Source organism: Bufo bufo, chromosome 1 (genome assembly GCF_905171765.1).
Source record: "Bufo bufo chromosome 1, aBufBuf1.1, whole genome shotgun sequence".
Classification (NCBI taxonomy): Eukaryota; Metazoa; Chordata; class Amphibia; order Anura; family Bufonidae; genus Bufo; species Bufo bufo.
In genome coordinates this window covers 746,489,028-746,510,722 of record NC_053389.1, presented here as the reverse complement: position 1 = coordinate 746,510,722, position 21,695 = coordinate 746,489,028, and positions in this window count along the sequence as shown.

The window sequence follows — 21,695 nt, the reverse complement described above, 5'->3', positions numbered from 1 at the left end:
GGTAAGTCGCACCTGTGCTCTGTCTGTATAAGAGTTTGGCGATGCCCGTCTGAGGGAGGTGTTGTTGGCACGTATGGCAGAGGGGGGTGAGGGGTGGCTGCGCTCGTTTTTGTGTAGTCTGGGTTCCCCTGATCCCTCACCTCCTCCTGTCAGTGCTCCGGCTGCTGAGGTTCTGGTGCAGCCCCGTGATGCAGCGATTGCTCCTGTGGGGGGCAGGCGGTCCTCCCGGCTTATCCGCCCCCCCATACGTCTCGGCCATAGCCCCCCTCCTTCCCCGCTTACCTTGGGCTCCCATAGCTGTGCTGCTGCAGGATCGTTAGAGATGCAGGCTGCCGGCTCTGTGCTGAGGGCGGTAGCTCCGCCCCTTCCTCCCCCCTCTCGGCCTCAGGCACTTCCCTCCTCACACGAGGTCAGTGGAAGTTTAGGTGTACACGCAGGCAGAGTTATGGGGTCACAGGTTAGCAGCCACTCTTCCCAGAGTCTCCCTCCCACCCCCCCTTCCACTCAATTCACTGAACCCCCTGCCATGACTGAGCAGCAGCCGGGTTTTAGTTCTGTAGCTCCTTCCCTGGCCATGCTGCCTGCAGTGACCCCTGGTGGTGCTGAGGTGCATTTTCCCCCTATCACTGCACTGTCTCAGCCACACGTACCCCCCCTCCCCCTCCTGCCCCCGAACGGTCACGTGCCCGCAGAGGACGGTCCAGCTCATCATCCTCCTCTCATGAGAGCCGGAGGCGCCATGGATCCCGCAGGTCGCGTCGCAGGTCAGGTGACTCAGCCTGGAGCAGGCGATCCAGATCCTCCAGGTGGCGGTCCCCGTCGTCCTCGGAGGGGTCCGTTGCTGCGCCAGGGGAGTCTGTGAGGCGTGCGCGGGTCCAGCGCAATAGGCGGACGTCTGGTCGGTCTTCCAGGGCTCAGAGCCTGGTTCTGGCAGCTTCTCTACAGCCCGAGGTTCCCGTTCCTGGTCCTGCGGTAGCGCCAATACCGCCTCCGTCCGGTGAGTACCAATTTACGGGTGCGTGGGGGGCGGGTGGTGGGGGTTCTGATATGGCTACACTGTTAAAATTGTTAGTGGATCGTTTGCAGCCTAATACTGACCAGTCCCATCCGCCTCCTCCTGCTAAGCCAGCTCCGGTGTTAGCGGGGGTGCATAAAGAGTCATGTTTTTGTGGGGTTAGTTTTTTGGGTGCCCATTTGGATGAGGCCGTTCGGGAGAAGGTTTGGGCTAACCATTATGTGGATATTTGGTCTCTCATATCAGTTGATCAACATACCGTTGACAAGGAGAGGCGTTTTTCGGACAAGCCGTATGAGCGTAGGCCCAAAGTTGCCAGAACCATGAACAATTGGTTACAGGCTTTTTCGGTGTTGGGTTGCATTATGGGCCAGCGTCACCCTGAGCGCTGTTCTGAGTTGTTTGTTTATCAGGACATCATTTATAGCGCCTACAAGTCCCATGGGGGCAGCGCATGGTGGCGCTATGATGAGGAATTTAGGCGCCGTTTGGGTTTGCAGCCGGAGATTGGTTGGGGGGTTAAGGCCACGGATGTGTGGCTGAGGCTGATGGTGTCACAGAGACCTCCCCCCTTTCCAGGGGCGGCCGCTGGTTCAGGGGGATCTCCTTCGCCGGGACCGGTGGCCGTCCGCCGACCCGGGTCATGCTGGTTATTTAATGAGGGTAACTGCAAGTTCGCAGGGTTGTGCAGATTCAAGCACGAGTGCTCGGTCTGCGGTGGTTCCCACTCGGCTAATAAATGCTCCCGCCCCCCAGTTAAGCTTTCCAAGCAGTTCGAGCACGGGGCTCAGAAAGACCCCGGTGAGCGTAGTAGAGATGGGCCCCTGGCTAGACAGGTACCCCAATAAGCAGGCGGCTGCTCAGCTCCGTGTTGGTTTTTCGTTTGGTTTTTTCATCCCTTTTATTCTGAACCGGTCCCTGTATTTTTCGGGGACCGGTAGGATTCGGGGCCCGTTTACTGATTTACAGTTTTCTAATCTGCGGGTCTCCCCGTTGGGCGTTGTCCCCAAAAGAGAGCCAGGCAAGTTCCGGTTGATCCACCATCTCTCTCACCCTAAGGGTTCGTCGGTTAATGACGGCATCTCTCCAGAGGATGCGTCTGTGTCTTATGTGTCCTTTGACCGGGCGGTTGCGTTGGTCAGGGATGCAGGCAGGGGGGCCCTGCTGGCTAAGTCGGATATCGAATCAGCTTTTCGGCTTCTTCCGGTTCACCCGGATTGTTTCCACCTGTTGGGTTGTTGCGTTGATGGCCTTTTTTATTATGACACGTGCCTCCCTATGGGTTGTTCTATTTCTTGCCATTATTTTGAAATGTTTGGGTCTTTTCTGGAGTGGGTTGTTCGTTATGAGTCTGGTTCTACGTCAGTTTTGCATTATTTAGACGATTTTCTCTTTGTTTCCCCTGGTAGTGGTGGTGGTTGCCTGTCCCTGTTAACTGTTTTTCTGGAAAGGATGGCGCAATTTGGGGTCCCCATTTCGAGTGAGAAGACTGAGGGCCCGGTTACACGGCTTTCGTTTTTGGGCATTGAGATTGACACGTTGGATATGGTTTTCAGGTTGCCGCCGGAGAAGTTGCAGAAGCTTATGGGGTTGATTGATGGTTTCCTGTCGGTTAGGAAGGTTACCTTGTTGCAGCTTCAGTCCCTGTTAGGTTTGTTGTGTTTTGCATGCCGAGTTATGCCCATGGGCCGGGTCTTTGCCCGTCGCCTGTCATTGGCCACAAGGGGGGTTAAATCTCCGCGGCATCGCATCTGGCTATCCAAGTCCCTGAAAGATGACTTGGGGGTCTGGAGGTCCTTTCTGTTGTCTTACAATGGTCACACGTGCTACATGTCCAAGGAAATATCTAACGCTGAGTTGTCTTTGTTTTCTGATGCGTCGGGGTCTTGTGGTTTCGGGACCATTCTGGGGAAGGACTGGTGCGCTGCTGGGTGGCCTGAGTCGTGGCGGTCATCTGGGTTGTGTAAGAACCTTACTCTGCTCGAGTTATTCCCCATTATCGTGGCGGTGGAGCTGTGGGGGGACAGGTTGTCCAACAAACATGTGTCGTTTTGGACGGACAATCTGGGAGTGGTTTATTGTGTCAATAACTTGTCCTCCTCTTCTCTTCCTGTCTTGTCTCTTCTGCGTTACTTGGTTCTTCGGTGTCTGGCATTAAATGTTTATTTTAGAGCCCGTCATGTTCCAGGTGTTGAAAATAAGGTTGCTGATGCTCTTTCCCGTTTCCGTTGGCAGGAATTCCGATCCTTTCTCCCGGAAGCGGATCGAGAGGGCCAGGAATGCCCCCCGCACCTATGGGATTTGGTGGACAGCAACTGATGTCGCTTGTCAGATCCTCGGTTTCTCCTGCTACCTGGCAGGCTCACGGTAATTCATGGGTTCAATGGTGGGGGATGGTGGGTGCACGAGATGTTGGCGCTAGGGATGATCTGCGGCTGGAGGTGACTGTGGAATGGCTGTTGCATTTGCGAGCTTTGGGGGTTTCTGCAGCGGTTGCGCAGCGTCGTCTATCGGGCATTGCGTTTCACTTTAAGCTGCGGGGATGGCCGGATGTTACCAAGCAATTCGTTATTCAGCAGGCTTTAAAGGGTTGGAGGAAGGAGTATGTTTCCCGAGAGAGTCGACGGCCGGTCTCGTTTGGCTTACTCGGTAAGCTTATTTCCCTGCTTCCCGAGGTTTGCTCATCTCCCTTTGAGGTGGCCCTGTTTTCAGGCAGTTTTAGTTTGGCCTTTTTTGCGGCCCTTAGGGTCAGTGAGCTGGTTGCCCCTTCCTGTCGTAAACCGGGGGGGCTTTCTAGTGATGATGTTGTTCTGGGTAATGATTCGCTTAGGATCCGGGTCCAGCGTTCAAAGACGGACCAATTTGGGAGGGGCTCCTGGATTCCCCTCCACCCGGTTCCTGGTGGGGCATGCCCGGTTCATCTGATATCACAGTATAGTTCTTTGCGTTCTACTGGCTGCAATTTCTTTGCGCATGCGGACGGCTCCCCCCTTACCAAATTTCAGTTTGTCACGGTTTTCAAGTCTTGTTTGTCTTTAAGTGGTGTTGATCCCAAGGAATTTGGGACTCACTCGTTTCGTATTGGGGCTGCTACTGAAGCTGCCAGGGCGGGTTTATCTGAGGCGGAGATTATGAGGATAGGTAGATGGAAATCGGCCTGTTTTGCACGGTACATCAGACCGGACCTTTTGTTATTATAAAAAAAAAAAAAAAATGTGTTTTATTTGTCGATATTTCTAGTGCTTTGATCCATTCTAATAGTTTTTTCTTGCAGGTTCGGGCAGGCCGGCGGTGTGGTTGATCGGCCATTCATATGTTTTTTGGGCGGCGCAGCGAGCCGACTGTAGGCCTGGCGGAAGATCGCTCGGTTTTCGAGAGGCGGAAGTGTCATGGAGAGGTATTCGTGGCCTCCGGTGGTCGCATCTTCTCTCGCAGGTGGTGGAGATTGGCTTTCAGGCCCGGTGGTCCTGGTGGTTCACGCTGGGGGCAATGACATTGGTTCCGTGCCCTTGCTGGAGCTGTTGACCCTGATGCGGTCAGATATGGAGAGGTTCCCGTCCTTCTTTAGAGAGGTAGTGTTGGTATGGTCGGAGATTGTTCCGCGGGTGGTTTGGCACGGTGACAGGGATGGGGAAGCTATAGAGAGATGCAGGCGGACGTTGAATTTGCGGGTTTCCCGTTTTGTCAGGTCCAGGGGAGGTGTGGTTGTTCGGCACCGCCAGTTGGAAGGGGACAACCGTTCTTTAATGAGGCCCGACGGTGTCCATTTGACGGATATTGGACTAGATATCTTCCTTTCTGGACTTCAGGATGGTATTGAGCATGCCCTGTTTTTATTGGGTGGTGGTCGGAGCCCTGTTTGAGGGCAGGTCTCCTCCGTGGCGGCAAGTTACTGCAAATAAAAAAGTTATTAATGATGGGTTTGGCGAAATCTGCCCGTTGGGAGTCCAGCGGCTGGCGGATCGCACGGTTTTTATACTGTTGCCGTTTTGATGAATAAAAATATAGCTGTGGCCGACTACCACCCAGCAATAAAGAAAGGTTAAAAGAAAGAACGTGGTCAGTGTCCTTATTTGGGATGGTTGTGAAGTGTGGGCCAGTGTGGTAGGGGTCACCCCCCCCCCTTTTATCCTTGGTTATTACCAACAGTCTGGTGGCTGCCCGACTGTTTAGGGAGGGTAGACAGGGACTGTGGGTCCCCCCCCCCCTTCCTTTTCCCATCCTTAGGGTACTTGTATGGCCCTAGATTTAGAGTTGTTAGTTGGTGGGAGTATGTAGGGTTAACTTATTGCACAGCAGGAAGAGGAGGCGGGTAGCGGGAGGGTACTTATGTTCTGTCCCCGCCTATCCTCTTCCTCTTTATCGGAAGCGCGGTGCCCCCTCCCTCCCTCCCTTTTGTTTCCTGTATTTGAAAGTTTTAATGTTAATTTATATTTCTGTTTGTCTGTGCGTTATGTCCTCAAGGAGGCTGTATGCAGGATTGAAGAATTTTATAAGTCACAGCTGGCGGCAAGTTACTGCAAATAAAAAAGTTATTAATGATGGGTTTGGCGAAATCTGCCCGTTGGGAGTCCAGCGGCTGGCGGATCGCACGGTTTTTATACTGTTGCCGTTTTGATGAATAAAAATATAGCTGTGGCCGACTACCACCCAGCAATAAAGAAAGGTTAAAAGAAAGAACGTGGTCAGTGTCCTTATTTGGGATGGTTGTGAAGTGTGGGCCAGTGTGGTAGGGGTCACCCCCCCCCCCCTTTTATCCTTGGTTATTACCAACAGTCTTGTCACCTTGCATCACAAAAGGTGCAACACCAAGTGATCAAAAACGCGTATGTCCCACAAAATAGTACCAATAAAACCGTCACCTCATCCCGCAAAAAATGAGCCCCTACATAAGAAAATCTCTCAAAAAATAAAAAAAACTATAGCTCTTAGAACATGGAGACACTAAAACATCATTTTTTTGGTTTCAAAAATGCTATTATTGTGTTAAAGTGAAACAAATAAAAAAAAGTATACATATTAGGTATTGCCGCGTCCGTAAAAACCAGCTCTATAAAAATATCACATGACCTAACCCCTCGGGTGAACACCGTAAAAAAAAAAAAAAAAAAACTGTGTCAAAACAAGCATTTTTGTCACCTTGCATCACAAAAGGTGCAACACCAAGTGATCAAAAATGCGTATGTCCCACAAAATAGTACCAATAAAACTGTCACCTCATCCCGCAAAAAATGAGCCCCTACATAATAAAATCTCTCAAAAAATAAAAAAACTATAGCTCTCAGAACATGGACACATTAAAACATAATTTTTTTGTTTCAAAAATGCTATTATTGTGTAAAACTTTAATAAATGAGAAAAAGTATACATATTAGGTATCGCCACGTCCGTAACAATCTGCTCTATAAAAATGTCACTTGACTGAACCCCTCAGGTGAACGCTGTAAAAATAAATAAATAGAAACTGTGCTAAAACAACCAATTTTTTTGGTCACCTTGCCCCATAAAGTGTTATAATGAATGATCAAAAAATCATATGTACCCAAAAATAGTACTAATAAAATAGTACTAATAAAACTGGAACCTTATCCCCTAGTTTCCAAAATGGGGTCACTTCTTGGGAGTTTCTACTGTAAGGGTGCATCAGGGGGCTTCAAATGGGACATGGCATCTAAAAACCATGTGGAGTTTCTTTTCTTCTGCGCCCTGCCATGTGCCCATACAGCAGTTTATGACCACATGTGGGGTGTTTCTGTAAACCACAGAATCTGGGTAATAAATATTGAGTTTTGTTTGGCTGTTAACCATCGATGTGTTAAAGAAAAAAATTGATTAAAATGCCAAAAAAGTGAAATTTAAAAATTTGATCTCCATTTTCCTTTAATTCTTGTGGAACGCCTAAAGGGTTAACAAAGTTTGTAAAATCGGTTTTGAATACCTTGAGGGGTGTAGTTTCTACAATGGGGTCATTTATGGGGGTATCCACTATGTAGGCCCCACAAAGTGACTTCAGACCTGAACTGGTCCTTATAAAGTGGGTTTTGGCAATTTTCTTATAAATTTGAAGAATTGCTTCTAAACTTCTAAGCCTTCTAACGTCCTAAAAAAATAAAATGACATTTCCAAAATGATGCCAACATAAAGTAGACATATGGGGAATGTTAAATAATAAATATTTTATGAGGTATCACTTTCTGTTTTAAAAGCAGAGAAATTGAAATTTAGAAAATTGCGAATTTTTCAAATTTTTGGGTAAATTTGCGATTTTTTCATAAATAAAGGTGAAATATTTTGACTCAAATTTATGACTATCATGAAGTACAATGTGTCACGAGAAAACAATCTCTGAATGACTTGGATAAATAAAGGCGTTCCAAAGTTATTACCACATAAAGTGAGATATGTCAGTTTTGCAAAATTTGGCCTGGTCAGGAAGGGGGCAAATGGCCCAGATGGGAAGTGGTTAAGCACATTTTACTGCCTTTTACATCCCTCTAGCCTTTTCAAGGACTATTTTAGAGCCATTTTAATTTTAAAAAAAGTGCAAATTTTAGTGCCCTAAATTGAAAAAATTCTTATTTTCAATTGCTGGGTGACATTTTACCATTTTTGGCATATACAAACCCCTGCTGTGCCTGGGTGACAGGGGCCTAAATTTCTCAAAATCCTCTGTTGTATTGCTGGGTGACAAGAACCCCCTTTTGCCATGAATGAACCCCTTCTGTGCCTGGGTGACAGGGGCCTAAATCTATAAAATTTGAACTTTGCTGACAGGGAACTAAATTTAGTGAAAACATCTGCTACTGATCGGAAGATGCGCGACTACAAGCGCACGCTGCTGATGGCATTCCCATCTGACAGCGGGGGCACAGTGGAAGCACAAGGCGAAGGCAGAGGAGGAGGAAGAGGTCGCCAACGCAGCTGGGGCACCGCCAGCACCTGAGAAGGCAGGGTTAGCATGGCCAAAATGTGGAAAAGCTTTGTCAGCCTTGGAGGTGCTGACCTGCCCTGCAGCCAGTGTACAGTGTGAATGTGTGTTTAGCATGGCAGAGAGCATTATCACAGGCCGCAGCCAATGTGGACAAGCTTACGTTTATTAAAATGAACCAGTCATGGATCCCACAGGACTTGTCCGTACCTTGTGCAGAGTAGACATTTATACCAGCCTCAACCATCCATTCTTGTACTCAAGTGTACTTATTCTTTGTTTTATTTTGTTATATGTCCCAATATTTTGGGGGATACCCCAATTTAAAAATAAAAAATAACAGTGTTGGCTACCTATTCCTCCTTCACGCCGCTTCCACCTACACTGCCACGTCAACCTACACCGCCACATCCACCCATCCACCGCCTCCTCAACCTCCTACTCCTAGATCCAGATTGTTATTTTAAATTTTTCTGTATTTTATGTTATTTTAAGTCATTTCCCTATCCACATTTGTTTGCAGAACAGTTGCCATGCTCTTAAGCACATTTTGATGTTATTTGCAGCCCTCTAGCCCTTTCCAGGACTATTTTAGAGCCATTTTAGTGCCCAAAAGTTCGGGTCCCCATTGACTTCAATGGGGTTCGGGGTGAAGTTCGGGTCCCGAACCCGAACTTTTTTTTCACGTTCGGCCGAACCTGCCGAACCCGAACATCCAGGTGTCCGCTCAACTCTAATTATCACACGTTTTATACAACTCCTAATTGTGATCTCAGTGCATTTAACAGTACACCTTATGCCTCTGCCATTTCTTAGAGGCTTAAGGCATGTATACAACATCATATGGTATAACACATGACATATCATACATGGCACACTTAAAGGATTATACTCATCTCAGACATTGATGGCATGTCACTAGGATATGCCATCGATACGACAGATACGTGTGGGTCCCACCCTTGAAAACCGCTTCTGTCTCCATAATGGGGCAACCGGAAGCGAAAGAGAGAACACCACGCATGCTTAGCGTGCTCTCTATTTACTGCTATGGGAGTTTCAAAAATAGCTATGTGAACGTGTTTGGCTCTTTTCAGAAGTCCCATTGTGGTGAATAGAGAGCACACTGCTCATGCATTGCCACTCAATTCACGAAATGGGACTGCCAGCAATTTTCAGAACTCCTACAGCAGTGAATGGAAGGTGGCCACAATTGTGCTGCTATCCCTTCACTTGGCGGGGAAGGGGGGGGCATTAAAGAGATAGGAGTGGGTCCCAGAGGTATGACTGGCACATATTTGACATTTATGGCATATCCTAGTGATATGCCATCTATGTCTGAGATAGGAAGAACCCTTTAAGTATTGGGAGAGACAACAATGTAGTAGCATCAATTAACAATATACAAAATGTATTGCTGTCCTCTGCAGTCACAAGTAGGGTAAAAGTATAAGTTGAGTGCTCTTGTCACTGTACCAGGGTGAATGATAACTTTTTGCAAAAACAATAACTACAATGGGTTCTTTGTCAGAGGGGCAAAGCTGTTTTCTTACAAACTACATCACTGACATCCATTATGGTTGTTAACCATATACCTTCGACACAATGACATATGTATTCTCTAGCTCTTAGTTCTGAAGATACCATGTTTGACAGCAGTGCTCACAATCAATGGGCGTCTCCCTGCCAATACTGAGAATAGGACACAGTACTAATGCTGACCATCAATAGAAAGTAACCGGTAATTATTGTTCAGAAAAGCTATGTGAATGTGAGAAAGAGTGATGACACATTATTTTATTCTTGTATAGCCCCTAACAATTTCCTTTTATGATTAGAGATCATGGACAAAGGCTTGCTGTAACCTATAGTCATCTAATGGGCCTCCGAATGTAGTCATTGTCAGTGGAAAGTATAAAACGTGGGAATTATACAAACCTTTAGAAAAATAGTCAATGCCTTCAGATATCACAGTTTATGTAGCTGTGCTTATTCATATACATAATTAGCAAATTGCTATAAAAAGCCATATACCATTATGTATAAAAATAAGAGATCAAAGGTTTTTTATGTGGTTGATAGAATATACAACACATTTTGTTTGAGGTCCAATAGGTATGGCCCTCACCCATCACTAAAATAAATGACTTGCAATGCTTATCCAACCGCTGTGTCCTTTGGAACTTTAGACAAACAGCATGATGGTCCCATAAAAGTCGACAATATTGAAGTGTGGGGCTAAACCTAAGCACAAGGGTAACATATAGCATGAAATCTATGAAGAACTTGGCCCACACACCAGCAGTACAGAGTTGAACTGAACCACCAGGGTACCAGTGGACTCCCTGGGTTGCCCTGGCTCTGACTAAGTAAGGATCCACAATGATGCAGCAGTAGACAACCTGATTTGGATGTTACTTTGGAGCCAACTACTTGTTAATATCTTTAATTTTGTCAGGGATGATTACAATAATCTATTAAACTATATTGATGATAGGATAAATGGTTGCATGCAATGAAAAGTGGACATACGGGACTATGTTCCTTATACAGTATATATATGGGGACCTTCTGGATCATCTCATCTCAGGGGAACAAGGGACCCCAGTCTGACATTGCAGTAGGATTATGGTTACATCATATAGGAAATGGTAATAGGGCAACCCTAGAGGACCATAACCTCACTGTACCACTATATGTCCCATTTCCTACAGAGAGCATCAAACTGAAGCACATGAAGTCCCAGCAGCTCGGTATCTGGAGCCACAGAAGACTTTCTGTACTGCTCTACAGCTTCCTGCACAGTGCATCAGGCCTAAACCCCAGGGCCACAGTGCTGATAGAAGTACTGACCTCCATACCCTTGTTGTGCTAATTCATATAAACGTAAAGGTATACACCAGAGAAAACACAATTGGACACATCTGAAATAGTAATATTGGTGAACAAATAAACATATGGTTCTGTATACGTTATGACTTTTTCTGCTTAAAAGTTCTGATTCTGAGATTAAATTGACTTTTGGAATACCTCCACACAGCATTTGAAGAGCCTGCAGTACATTAAATATCATTTTATTGGCTAAAAAGCATTTTATTTTAATGAATATGATTAAAAATTTCTGATGACTACATTAACATATCATATGTTTGATTAGATATCTCCCAAGACAACTCATGTCATGCCATGCAGAAAGCGATCACACAAGGACAAGGGTTACCGCAGGTAAGGATACAGCAAACATGGCATTAGTGTAGAGAGTTCTACGCCGCTGTGAAATTCAATGTTCCTATGGTAAATGGGTTTGGTATATGCATTTGGCAATCTAATGCTAATATTCTGCAGCTGTTTAGGAGGCATTTTTTCCAGTAAAGTCTCATTTTCTGAGCACTCAGAACTGCAATCAGAGACTAAGGCAGTTGCTGGAAACTACTCCCACAGTGCTTTCTTCGAGCTATTATTGCTCAACAAATAGGCACTCCTCACATGGGTAGAAATCACCCTTGCCTTAGTTTATATGGCCGGCCCACTACATTAAATTGCACCTGTGCTTAGAAATGGGCTGCGAGGCAAGAAAGCAGAGCTCTGCAATGCTACAGGAGCCAAGGATGGAAAATTCATGGTGCGTCCTGTCAGACTGCTTTGTGTTTAATAGTTAGGAAATACTATAGTATTCCATTTTCAATCCCTTTATTTATGTTGCTGTAGCCTATTGCAGTAACTACAGAATAGGTTTTAAACTGAGGAGAAATGTCGATGCTCTGAATAATTTGTGGATTGTAGGATTTCTGAGATTGCTTATGTTTGAGGCAAGCCAAAATCCAGAAATTCATGAATCTTCTAAGATAGTGACCAAAATGCTTCTTTTAATAATAGATAAGCTAAACCCTAAATTATACTGAAGGAACAAGCTGTACTAAACAGTGGAAATGCAGCTCTGCTCTGGAGCTGCAATGCAATAAACTTTCTGTTTCAAATCTATTTTAGACCCCATGTACATGAACATGTTATCTCTGAGCAGGGATGTAGCTGGGAGAGGTGGAGGTGAAGTGGGGAGAGGTTAAGCAGAGAGATGGAGGATGAGATTGTCTAGAATCTCTGCTTTCCCTTACTACTGTATCTCCTGCCTGTTATCGTTTAAGTTACAACAGCCAGAGGTTCTTTCTAGAGACGAGTGAATCAACTCCACCAATTCAGAATTCATCCTGGATTTTTTAAGATTTATTTTAGGTGAATCAGAGAGAGATCCTTTGGAAAAGAGATGTGCAAAAGGAAAAAAAGCTAAATGTCTAAACATAATGCTTCACTGGACAAAAAACACACAAACCAGTCTTCCTTCCAAAAGGAAAAGAAAATTGAGTGCTTAATAACAGCAAACAATTATTTTTTTTATCAGAGATAACAGAGGGAATTAGCTCATGCTATGTTCACATCTGCATTTACAAATCCAGCAGGCTGTTCCAGCAGACAACCAGCCTGCCAGAATTAACCAGACCCTATTGACTATAATGTGACAAGTCCGCATTTCAGTATAAATGGCAGTTTTCAGCAGGACTTTTTTTTTTTGTACAGATGAAAGCCAGCGTTTTGCAGGAAAGCAGCCAGATACCATTATAGCTAATGGGGACCTGGCTGGTTGTTCCTCTGCTAGAACAGCCTGCCATATTTGTAAACACAAATATGAACATATTCTTAGGCGCTTGAGAGGCCTTGGTTAGGATCCAGAGGGTTATATTTATCCTTAAAGTGGTTATCCCATGACTAATGTAAAAAATGAAAATCAGACATCATATAGTACATGGCAACCTCTTTCTAACAAAGCTAGAACCAGCCCTGTACCTCACATGGATCCAAAGATCTCTGGATTCCTTGCTCTACTAGATTGATATCAAGCTGAAATCTCAAGGGGGGTGTATTTTCTGCTGCAGCTAAGGGGGCGTGTCTCAGCTCTCCCTATCACAGCTCAGGAGGCAGTTGAAGGATGAAACTGAGCATGTGTGGCCATCTCAGTGAGCAGGACAAAAAAATAAGAGGACAACAAATGGCAGGTGGTGCTATAACAGATACATTTTATTGAATAATTCAGTGGCTTTGCTAAATTTTCAGTTACTGTACATGCAATTACAAAGTATTCGGATACAGGTGCTGGTTTGAAAACTGTAGAATATTTTTCGTGGAACAACCCCTTTAAGGAGGCCACCAAGTACACATAAGGAGTATTGTAGTCCAGGCAATGCTCCTCTTGTTTTCTGGGCAAAATATATGCAAATTAGCACTTCTTACATCTACAGACATTAAAGAGGCTTAGGTTTCCTTTCCTTTTGGAAGGAAAGTTAATTTGCATACATTTTACTTTTCTGGGGAAAATTATCTTTTGGAAGAGATTTGAAGAGCACCAAAGCATAGGAGCTGTGAAGATCAGTGAAGTATAACTTAAAAAAAAAATTTACTGGGTAACCACTTGAATTATATTTTAGATAAATTCCTATAAGAAGTATGACTTTCTAAGTTACTTTGTTAATGAGGATATTCTAAGACACCAAGTATAGTATTGTATGTTCTGTCTACAGGTTCCAGAAATGCAATCTGTTAGATAAATCTAAGACCTATACCTGTTCCTTCAGTTACATTTTATTTTCCTAGAAATGTTCTCTTAGCCATTTCACCATCTGCTGTGTGTGAACGTACACTAATAATGAATGATTAGTGTTATTTATTTTACTTTCTTTTCTTGTCTAACATTTGTTTCTTCAGGAGAATTTGTAAAAGTTATTTTGACATAGACTTTCATTGCTTGGCATATGGTGGATAGTGATGTCGCGAACATAAAATTTTCAGTTCGCGAACAGCGAACGCGAACTTCCGCAAATGTTCGCGAACTGGCGAACCGGGCGAACCGCCATAGACTTCAATAGACAGGCGAATTTTAAAACCCACAGGGACTCTTTCTGGCCACAATAGTGATGAGAAAGTTGTTTCAAGGGGTCTAACACCTGGACTGTGGCATGCCGGAGGGGGATCTATGGCAAAACTCCCATGGAAAATTACGTAGTGGACGCAGAGTCGGGTTTTAATCCATAAAGGGCATAAATCAACTAACATTCCTAAATTGTTTGGAATAACGTGCTTTAAAACATCCAGTGTGTGTATACGATCAGGTATGATGTTGTATCGATCAGGTAGTGTAAGGGTTACGCCCGCATCACAGACATTGACAGACCAAACTCCCCTTTTAATGCACCGCAAACAGTTCATTTGCACAACCGCAAACTCCCCATTTGCACAAGGTTGGATACCAAGCTAGCCACGTCCCGGTGATGTCATTGAAGGTTTCTTCCTCCACCCAGCCACGTACAACACCAAGGGTCCCCGAAAGGTCAATTGAATTGATTTTTCGAACGGGGAGATGGTTAAAAAAACGCTGGCTCCCTCCCCTTTGTTTTTATCCACGGTGACTGCGTCTGCGCCGTGCAATTTACTGTCACACCCGATATGAGTGGTATTTTCTGTAGTACTATTCTCATCAGTTTAATCCCTCTAACGTCCCCGACTCCCCAATCTGGGGGCCATTTATTAAACAGATTTTTCGGACGGGGAGATGGTTAAAAAAACGCTGGCTCCCTCCACTCTGTTTTAATCCACGGTGACTGCGTCTGCGCCGTGCAATTTACTGTCACACCCGATATGAGTGGTATTTTCTGTAGTACTATTCTCATCAGTTTAATCCCTCTAACGTCCCCAATCTGGGTGCCATTTATTGAATAGATTTTTCGAACGGGGAGATGGTTAAAAAAAACCTGGCTCCCTCCACTCTGTTTTAAACCACGGTGACTGCGTCTGCGCCGTGCAATTTACTGTCACACCCGATATGAGTGGTATTTTCTGTAGTACTATTCTCATCAGTTTAATCCCTCTAACGTCCCCAATCTGGGTGCCATTTATTGAATAGATTTTTCGAACGGGGAGATGGTTAAAAAAACGCTGGCTCCCTCCACTCTGTTTTAAACCACGGTGACTGCATCTGCGCCGTGCAATTTACTGTCACACCCGATATGAGTGGTATTTTCTGTAGTACTATTCTCATCAGTTTAATCCCTCTAACATCCCCAATCTGGGGGCCATTTATTAAATAGATTTTTTGAACGGGGAGATGGTTAAAAAAACGCTGGCTCCCTCCACCGATATGAGTGGTATTTTCTGTAGTATTATTCTCATCAGTTTAATCCCTGTTACGTCCCATATCAGGAATTGCCTTTTATGAAAAAAAATTTAGGCCGGGTACCTTCGACTGCCTTCACAGTGACAGACCAAACTCTCATACACTAAACTGAATTGATTTCAGGAACCGGGAGATGGAAAAAGCAGCTTGGTCGGTCCTCTTACTCCCAAATTGGGGCACTGCGCGTGCACAGAGCAATGTGCTGTGACACCCTATATGAGTGGTGTCTTAACTAGTACTATTGCTATCAGTTTAATCCCTGTTACGGACCCTATCCGGTCGAATTGATTAACCATTGTCGAATCCCCCATTGACATCCCCCTTATAAGCTGTGTAAAGCATATTTTTTAGTTTGGTTTTGAACTGCTGCATCCTTTCCGACTTTTGGTAATTTGGTAACATTTCTGCCACTTTCTGCTTATACCGGGGGTCTAGTAGCGTGGCCACCCGATCGCTTTTGGTCTGACCATAATGAAGCAACGGCCTTATCATCTGGGGTGTGGCAACATTGCCAACACACTTTTATAGAGGTGATGATGATTGCTTCATTGTGATACGCAAGCCCCTTCACCACAACAAGGTAACGATCACGAAGGGGAATTGACACTTGTATGTGCCTTTTTTTTTTGGTTTGTTTTTGCAGCCACAGTGCTGCACCATAGGACAGAAAAATTAGGCATGTACACATGCCTGAAAAATAATGGCACTGTTGCAGACGCTATTGTAGCAGCGGCCGGAAAAATTTATGTTTTCCAGGCAGAAAAGTGACTAAAACATTACGGCTTGAACCCTAGTTGGTGGTGGAGAATTCACGAAAGTCATCCGGTATGCAGACATTAAATACAGCAGCGTGGGGACCATTTTGAGGCCAAGGCATGTAATCAGGCCTTTTGTTAGTCAAACGTATCCCCCACTGTCAGTCCCTTCGGGATCCATGCCTCATTCATCTTTATGAAGGTGAGGTAATCAACACTTTTTTGACCGAGGCGACTTCTCTTGTCAGTGACAATGCCTCCTGCTGCACTGAAGCTCCTTTCTGACAGGACACTTGAAGCAGGGCAGGCCAGAAGTTCTATCGCAAACTGGGATAGCTCAGGCCACAGGTCAAGCCTGCACACCCAGTAGTGAAGGGGTTCATTGCTCCTCAGAGTGTCGATATCTGCTGTTAAGGCGAGGTAGTCTGCTACCTGTCGGTCGAGTCGTTCTCTAAGGCTGGATCCCGAAGGGCTGTGGCGATGAGTAGGACTGAAAAAGCTCCGCATGTCCTCCATCAACAACACATCTGTAAATCGTCCAGTCCTTGCCGCCGTGGTAGGAGGAGGATTACACTCACCTCTTCCCCTGTTAGATTCCCGTTGTGCTGTGACATCTCCCTTATAAGCTGTGTAAAGCATATTTTTTAGTTTGGTTTTGAACTGCTGCATCCTTTCCGACTTTCGGTAATTTTGTAACATTTCTGCCACTTTCTGCTTATACCGGGGGTCTAGTAGCGTGGTCACCCAGTACAGATCGTTCTCCTTTATCCTTTTTATACGTGGGTCCCTCAACAGACATGACAGCATGAAAGACCCCATTTGAACAAGGTTGGATGCAGAGCTTCTCATTTCCCGTTCCTCGTCCTCACTGATGTCATTGACGGTCTGTTCTTCCCCCCAGCCACGTACAACACCATGGGTCCCAGATAGGTGACAACAACGAGCACCCTGGGGTGCCTGCTGTGGTTGGTCTTCCTCCTCCTCAAAGCCGCCACATTCCTCCTCTGACTCCTCTTCCTCATACTCCTCTTCCAGCGTTGCTGCAGGTCCGGCAAGCGATGATGACAAGGCTGTTTCTGGTGGTGATGGTGACCACAACTCTTCCTCTTCCTCTTCACGCTCATCTACAGCCTGATCCAGAACTCTTCGCAGGGCACGCTCCAGGAAGAAAACAAATGGGATGAGGTCGCTGATGGTGGCTTCGGTGCGACTGACTAGGTTTGTCACCTCCTCAAAAGGACGCATAAGCCTACAGGCATTGCGCATGAGTGTCCAGTAACGTGGCAAAAAGATTCCCAGCTCCGCAGAGGCTGTCCTAGCACCCCGGTCATACAAATACTCGTTGACGGCTTTTTCTTGTTGGAGCAGGCGGTCGAACATTAGGAGTGTTGAATTCCAACGTGTCGGGCTGTCGCATATCAAGCGCCTCACTGGCATGTTGTTTCGCCGCTGAATATCGGAAAAGTGCGCCATGGCCGTGTAGGAACGCCTGAAATGGCCACACACCTTCCTGGCCTGCTTGAGGACGTCCTGTAAGCCTGGGTACTTAGACACAAAACGTTGTACGATGAGATTCAACACATGTGCCATGCACGGCACATGTGACAACTTGCCCAAATTTAATGCCGCCAACAGATTGCTTCCATTGTCACACACCACTTTGCCGATCTCCAGTTGGTGCGGGGTCAGCCACTGATCCACCTGTGCGTTCAGGGCGGACAGGAGTGCTGGTCCTGTGTGGCTCTCTGCTTTCAGGCAAGTCAACCCCAAGATAGCGTTACACTGTCGTATCCGGGATGTGGAATAGCCCCTGGGGAGCTGGGGGGAATCAGTTGATGTGCAGCCAGACGCCGCAGCAGAAGAGGACTCAGCCGAGGAGGAAATTAAAGAGGATGGAGTAGGAGTAGAGGAGGTGGCAGTAGGTCTGCCTGCAAGTCGTGGTGGTGTCACCAACTCCGCTGCAGAGCCACGCATTCCATGCTTGTCAGCCGTCAGCAGGTTGACCCAATGCGCAGTATACGTGATATACCTGCCCTGACCGTGCTTTGCAGACCAGGCATCAGTGGTCAGATGGACCCTTGCCCCAACACTGTATGCCAGAGATGCCATGACTTCCTTTTCAATGACATGGTAGAGGTTTGGGATTGCCTTTTTTGAAAAAAAATTTCGTCCGGGTACCTTCCACTGTGGTGTCCCAATAGCGACAAATTTTTTGAAGGCCTCAGACTCTACCAGCTGGTATGGTAAAAGCTGGCGGGCTAAGAGTTCCGTCAAGCCAGCTGTCAGTCGCCGGGCAAGGGGGTGACTTTGTGACATTGGCTTCTTATGCTCAAACATGTCCTTGACAGACACCTGACTGTGGGCAGATGAGCAGGAACTGCTGAAGGTGAGAGATGGAGTGGCGGGTGGTTGAGAGGGGGCAGGGAGGACAGCAGTGGTTGACGTGGCTGAAGATGCAGGACCAGGAGGAGCATGGTGGCTTTGAGTTTGTGTGCTGCTTGTACTCATGTGTTGATCCCATAGGCGTTTGTGATGTGAGATCATGTGCCTTCGCAAAGCAGTTGTACCAAGGTGGGTGTTGGACTTCCCACGACTCAGTTTCTTTTGGCACAGGTTGCAAATGGCATTGCTTTTATCAGAGGCAGACACACAAAAAAAATGCCACACTGCTGAGCTTTGCAATGACGGCATTCTAGTGGTGGCAACAGCATGCGTTGACTGGCGTGCTGTCTGGCTGACCCCAGGTGCCGATACATGCTGTCTGACTGTGCCACTAACTCCTTGCGACGACCTCCCCCTGCTTCCAACTCGTCTCCTCATTCTCTCTGTCTCCCCTTCAGAACTTTCCCCCTCTTCTTCTCTTCGAGCAGGCACCCACGTGGCATCCGTGGACACATCGTCATCATCAACCGCTTCACTTGTATCTGACACCTCAGCAAAGGAAGCAGCAGCGGGTACAACATCATCATCATCACACTGTACGTCCATGTGTGTAATCCTGCCTGACTGAGACATATCCCCGTAATCTACATCATCTGGCAATAATGGTTGCGCATCACTAATTGCATCCAACTGATGTGTAAATAACTCCTCTGACGGATCAAGTGAAGCGGCTGTGGTGGCTGTGGTGGTAGTGGCGACGGGCGGGTGCGTGGTAACTTGAGAGCAGGTGACCGAAGCTGAGTTGGAGGAGGATGGTGCGTCAAGGTTCTTAGCGGAAGCTGTTGAAGATTGGGTGTCCTGTCTAAGCCAGTCAACTACGTCCTCTGAATTTTTCGGGTTCAGGGTACGTGGCCTCTGAAAACTGGGCATTATTCCAGGGACAGTGGAAATCACAGCACCACGACCACGACGGCCCCTGCGGGGTGGCCTGCCTCTGCCTGTCATTTTTTTTTTAGATAAGTGGTACTACGCGTGCTAGGTACTGTGCCACCCGGTATGAGTGGTTGGCACTGGCAGTGGGCACACTACAGTCTGTGGAAGTGGGCCTGACACACACTGGCAGCAGGCAAGCAACTGAATTTAGACTACTGTCTAAAAATTAAATGCCTTATTTATCGGCAAGCTACTGTGCCACCCGGTATCAGTGGTTGGCACTGGCAGTGGGCACACTACAGTCAGTGGAAGAGGGCCTGACACACACTGGCAGCAGGCAAGCAACTGAAATTACACTAAAGTGTAAAAATTAAATGCCTTATTTATCGGCAAGCTACTGTGCCACCCGGTATGAATGGTTGGCACTGGCAGTGGGCACACTACAGTCAGTGGAAGAGGGCCTGACACACACTGGCAGCAGGCAAGCAACTGAATTTAGACTACTGTCTAAAAATTAAATGCCTTATTTATCGGCAAGCTACTGTGCCACCCGGTATCAGTGGTTGGCACTGGCAGTGGGCACACTACAGTCAGTGGAAGCGGGCCTGACACACACTGGCAGCAGGCAAGCAACTGAAATTACACTAAAGTGTAAAAATTAAATGCCTTATTTATCGACAAGCTACTGTGCCACCCGGTATCAGTGGTTGGCACTGGCAGTGGGCACACTACAGTCAGTGGAAGCGGGCCTGACACACACTGGCAGCAGGCAAGCAACTGAATTTAGACTACTGTCTAAAAATTAAATGCCTTATTTATCGGCAAGCTACTGTGCCACCCGGTATCAGTGGTTGGCACTGGCAGTGGGCACACTACAGTCAGTAGAAGCGGGCCTGACACACACTGGCAGCAGGCAAGCAACTGAAATTACACTAAAGTGTAAAAATTAAATGCCTTATTTATCGGCAAGCTACTGTGCCACCCGGTATGAGTGGTTGGCACTGGCAGTGGGCACACTACAGTCAGTAGAAGCGGGCCTGACACACACTGGCAGCAGGCAAGCAACTGAAATTACACTAAAGTGTAAAAATTAAATGCCTTATTTATCGGCAAGCTACTGTGCCACCCGGTATGAGTGGTTGGCACTGGCAGTGGGCACACTACAGTCAGTGGAAGAGGGCCTGACACACTGACTGGCAGCAGGCAAGCAACTGAATTTAGACTACTGTCTAAAAATTAAATGCCTTATTTATCGGCAAGCTACTGTGCCACCCGGTATCAGTGGTTGGCACTGGCAGTGGGCACACTACAGTCAGTGGAAGCGGGCCTGACACACACTGGCAGCAGGCAAGCAACTGAAATTACACTAAAGTGTAAAAATTAAATGCCTTATTTATCGGCAAGCTACTGTGCCACCCGGTATCAGTGGTTGGCACTGGCAGTGGGCACACTACAGTCAGTAGAAGCGGGCCTGACACACACTGGCAGCAGGCAAGCAACTGAAATTACACTAAAGTGTAAAAATTAAATGCCTTATTTATCGGCAAGCTACTGTGCCACCCGGTATGAGTGGTTGGCACTGGCAGTGGGCACACTACAGTCAGTGGAAGAGGGCCTGACACACTGACTGGCAGCAGGCAAGCAACTGAATTTAGACTACTGTCTAAAAATTAAATGCCTTATTTATCGGCAAGCTACTGTGCCACCCGGTATCAGTGGTTGGCACTGGCAGTGGGCACACTACAGTCAGTGGAAGCGGGCCTGACACACACTGGCAGCAGGCAAGCAACTGAAATTACACTAAAGTGTAAAAATTAAATGCCTTATTTATCGGCAAGCTACTGTGCCACCCGGTATCAGTGGTTGGCACTGGCAGTGGGCACACTACAGTCAGTTGAAGTCGGCCTGACACACACTAGCAGCAGGCAAGCAGCTGAAATTACACTAAAGTGTAAAAATTAAATGCCTTTTTTATGCAAAGTCCTGTGCCAGCCGGTATGAGTGGTGGGCACTGGCAGTGGGCACACTACAGTCAGTGGAAGTCAGCCTGACACACACTGGCAGGCAACTAACCTTAGATTAAAGTGTAAAAATTAAGTGCCTATTTTTTAAGCAAAGTCCTGTGCCACTCGGTATGACAGGGGTGGGCACTGGCAGTGGGCACACTACAGTCAGTTGAAGTCGGCCTGACACACACTAGCAGCAGGCAAGCAGCTGAAATTACATTAAAGTGTAAAAATTAAATGCCTTTTTTAAGCAAAGTCCTGTGCCAGCCGGTATGAGTGGTGGGCACTGGCAGTGGGCACACTACAGTCAGTGGAAGTCAGCCTGACACACACTGGCAGGCAACTAACCTTAGATTAAAGTGTAAAAATTAAGTGCCTATTTTTTAAGCAAAGTCCTGTGCCACTCGGTATGACAGGGGTGGGCACTGGCAGTGGGCACACTACAGTCAGTTGAAGT